Here is a 4394-nt window from a genome sequence, read left to right on the forward strand (position 1 = left end):
TACCCATATCCCGCTCCCTGACAGGTCCCAGTGTGTTTTGTTCCCCTACATGTGTCCACGTGTTCTCATTGTTCAGCTCCCACTTATAAGTGAGAGCATGCGGTATTTGGTTTTCTGTTACTGTGTTAGTTTGCTGAAAAGAATGGCTTCCAGCTCCATCCATGTTCCTGCAAAGGACACGATCTCATTCCTTTTTATGGCTGCATAGTATTCGGTGGTGTATATGTACCATATTTTCTTTATCTAGTCTATCATTGATGGGCATTTGGGTTGATTCCATGTTTCCAAAGACATTTTTCAAGAAATAGAAGAAACAATCCTAAAATTCTTATGGAAGCACAAAAAACCTCCAAGTAGCCAAACCAATCTGGAGCAAAAAGAGTAAAGCTGAAAACATCTCACTCCCTGACTTCAAAATATGCTACAAAGAGATAGGAATCAAAACAGCGTGCTACTGGCATAAAAACAGACCCATAGACCAATGGAATAGAACAGAGAACCCAGAAATAAATCCACACATTTACGGTCAATTGACCTTTGGCAAAGATAGTAAGAACACACAATGGGGAAAGGACTGTCTCTTCAGTAAGCGGTGTTGTGAAAACTAGGTATCCACAGGCAGTAGAATAAAACTGAACCCTTATCTCACACCATATATAAAAATCAACTCAAAAGCGATTAAAGACTTAAATGTAAGACCTGAAACTGTAAAACTACTAGAAACCAATATGGAGACAAAGCTTCTTGACATTGGTCTGGGCAAAGATTTTTTAGATATGGCTCCAAAAGCACAGAAAACAGAAGCAAAAAAGGACAAATGGGATTGCATCAAATGAAGAAAAAAAACCAACTTCTGCATAGCTAAGGAAATGATCAACAGAGTGGAAAAAAAAATCCTACAGAATTGAAGAAAATATTTGCAAACAATACATCTGATAAGGGGTTAATATAAAAAATATATAAGGAACTCAAACAATTCAAGAGCAAGAAAACAACTCAATTAAAACAATGGTCAAAGGACCTGAATAAATACTCTGTTTTAATGTGTCCCCCAAAATTCACATGTTGAAAACTTAATCCCCTATGCAACAGTGTTGAGAGATGGGACACAATGAAGGTGACTGGTATAATGACAGAGCCTCATAAATGAATTTGTGTAGTCATGGGCGTAGGTCAATTATCAAGAGAGCAGGTTGTTATAAAAGTGAGCGTGGCCCCTCTTGCTTTCTCAGTCTTGTGTGCTTGCTTCTATCTTCTGCTGATTCACCATGGATATTGTAGCACAAAGCCCTCATCAAATGCCAGCATCATGCTCTTAGATTTGTTAGCCTGCAGAACCATGAGCCAAGCAAACTTATATTGTTTATAATTTACCCAGTCTGTGGTATTCTGTTGTAGCAACAGAGAATAGACTAAGACAATAGATATTTCTCACGAGAAGACATACAAATGGCCAGCAGGTATTTGAAAAAATGCTCAACATTAAGAATGACCAGGGAAATGCAATAGAAAGCACAATAAGATATTGCCTCATATCTATTAGAATGGCTATTAACAACAAGTGTTAAAAAGGATGTGGAGAAAAGGGAGCTCTTGTACACTGCTGGTAGAAATGCAAATTAGTACATCCATTATAGAAAAACAGTATGAAGTGTTCTTTAAAAATTAAAAAGATAAAGAAAATGTGGCACATATATATCATGGAATACTATGCAGCCATAAAAAAGGATGAGTTCATGTCCTTTGCAGGCACATGGATGAAGCTGGAAACCATCATTCTCAGCAAACTAACAAAGGAACAGAAAACCATACACATGCTCTCACTCATAAGTGGGAGCTGAAAAATGAGAACACATGGACACAGGGAAGGGAACATCACACACAGGACCTGTCAGGGGGTGGGGGCTTAGGGGAGGGATAGCATTAGGAGAAATACCTAATGTAGATGATGCGTTAATGGGTGTTGTAAACCACCATGGTACGTGTATACTATGTAACAAACCTGCACGTTCTGCACATGTATTCCAGAACTTAAAGTATAATAAAATAATTAAAAATAGAACTACCATGTGATCCATCAATTTCGCTTCTGTGTATATACCCAAATGAAATGAAATCAGTATATCAAAGAGATCTCTGCACTCCCATGTTTATTGCAGCACTATTCACAACAGCCAAGAAGTGGAAACAACCTAAGTGTCCATCAACAGATGACTGAAGAAAATATGATATACGTACAATGGAATATGATTCAGAAATCTGATTGTGATAAATAGGTGACAAAGGAAATAAGCCAGAAAGACAAATACTGCATAATCTCACTCCTTAAAAAAAGCAAGTTTTTTAAGGAATGGAAACAACTGATCATTAAAGTTGGAGACATACTGGTGATGATATGATCTATCTATAGCTTCCCTTGGAGAAGGTGTTTTGTTTACAGACAAAGATAATTTGATTACAACCAGGAACAGAGTCTGAAAGTCTGAGCTTCCCTTAGAACGTGGCTTTTTTTTTCTTTTGAGAAGTGAGTCTTGAATTGCAGTGTGCTTTTTTTTTTTTAATTTTATCTTAGGTTGGGGCCACATGTGCAGGTTTGTTATACAGGTAAACACGTGTGATGGGAGTTTGTTGTACAGATTATTTCATCATCCAGTTACTAAGGCTCGTATCCAATAGTCATTTTTTCTGCTCCTCTCCCTCCTCCCACCCTCCGCCCTCAAGTAGGCCCCAGTGTCTGTTGTTTCCTTCTTTGTGTTTATGAGTTCTCATCATTTAGCTCCTACTGAGGAGAACACGCAGCATTTGGTTTTCTGTTCCTGTGTTAGTTTGCTAAGGCTAATGGCCTCCAGCTCCATGCATGTTCCCACAAAGAACACGATCTCATTCAAAAAACAAAGTCATAAAAGCAGAGAGTAGAACAATAGTTTCCAAGGGCTGGAGGTCAGGTAAAAGTGAGAAGGATGTTGGCTAAAGGGTGCATAGTTTTGGTTAGACAGGATGAATAAGTTTTGGAGATCTATTGTACAGCATGATGATGATGATAATAATGTATTACATACTTGAAAATTGCTGAGAGTAGATCTTAAATGTTCTCACCACAAAAAAGGTATAAGAGGTGATAGGTATGTTAATTAGCTTGACTTAATCATTTCACAATGTACACATATATCAAAGTATCACACCATATATAATTTGTATTTGTCAATTATGCCTTTGTAAAGGAACAAATTTTTATAAATAGTGAGGCTGAACATTTTTTCATATTTTTATTCATCCTTTGACATTCTTTCTCTGAGAACTATCCATTTATGCCTTTTGTCCATTTTCTGGTTGGTAAGTTCCTTCTTTCCTTATAAATCTGAAAGATCCTCCCTCTAGCTGCCATCTCGCATCCCCGAGTGTGTGTGCCTAATCTCAGCTGGTCCACCCAAGATACCTGAGCACCAACCCTAGTCCCCCTAGCAGCCCCTTATCTGCTCCAACAAGATAAAAGAAATGATCATGAACCAGGAAAACCTCAAACTGCAAGCACAAGTGCGCACTGGTGGGAAAGGAACTGCTCACAGAAAGCAGAAAGAAGGTGGTTCACAGAACAGCCACAGCCGATGATAAAAAAAAAAAAAAAAAAAAGACAAAACAAAACACTTCAATTCTTCTTAAAGAATTACAGGTAAACAATATCTCTGGTATTGAAAAGGTGAATGTGCTTACAAAGCAAGGAACAGTAATCCACTTTAACAACCCTAAATTTCAGGCATGGCAGCAGACACTTTCACCATTACAGGCCATGCTGAGGCAAAGCAGGTGACAGAAATGCTACCCAGCCTCTTAAGCCAGCTTGGTGCAGACAGTCTGACTAGTTTAAGGAGACTGGCTGAAGTTCTGCCCAAACAACCTGTGGATGGAAAAGCACCACTTGCTACTGGCGAGGATGATGATGATGGAGTTCCAGAATTGTGGAGAATTTTGATGAGGCTTCCAAGAATGAGGCAAGCTGAACTGAGTCGACTTCTGAAGAAGATAAAACTTGAAGTTACTGGAAGCTGCTATTTTCTATTATGTCTTCTTTTTAAGAAATTTTTGTTCATGGATCTGATAAAATGTAGATCTCTAATATTTTTAAGCCCAAGACCCTTGGACACTGTATCTCTTTTCAGTTTTTGCTTATACATAATCATTCTTTTTAGCTAGTTAAGCTCAAGAAGCTGGGAAATAAAGTTTGAAACAAAGGTTAATAAAATTCTCTGCCTAGTAAAAAATAAATAAAAAAGTAAAAATTTGAAAGACCATTTATATATTTTAATAGGCATTTTTCACATATATTGCAAAGATTTTCCCTAGTGTTTTATCTTGTATTTTTATGTGTATGTATGTTTAATCAACAGCAGTTGTAA

At 37.5% G+C, this 4394-nt stretch overlaps 1 pseudogene; it reads left to right on the forward strand.

Moving 5' to 3' along the window:
* Window positions 1-3380: 3380 nt before the first annotated feature.
* LOC117086399 lies at window positions 3381-3998 on the forward strand (annotated as a pseudogene).
* The last annotated feature ends 396 nt before the right edge of the window (window positions 3999-4394 follow it).

This window comes from Trachypithecus francoisi, unplaced genomic scaffold, assembly GCF_009764315.1.
Source record: "Trachypithecus francoisi isolate TF-2019V2 unplaced genomic scaffold, Tfra_2.0 Lachesis_group1, whole genome shotgun sequence".
NCBI lineage: Eukaryota > Metazoa > Chordata > Mammalia > Primates > Cercopithecidae > Trachypithecus > Trachypithecus francoisi.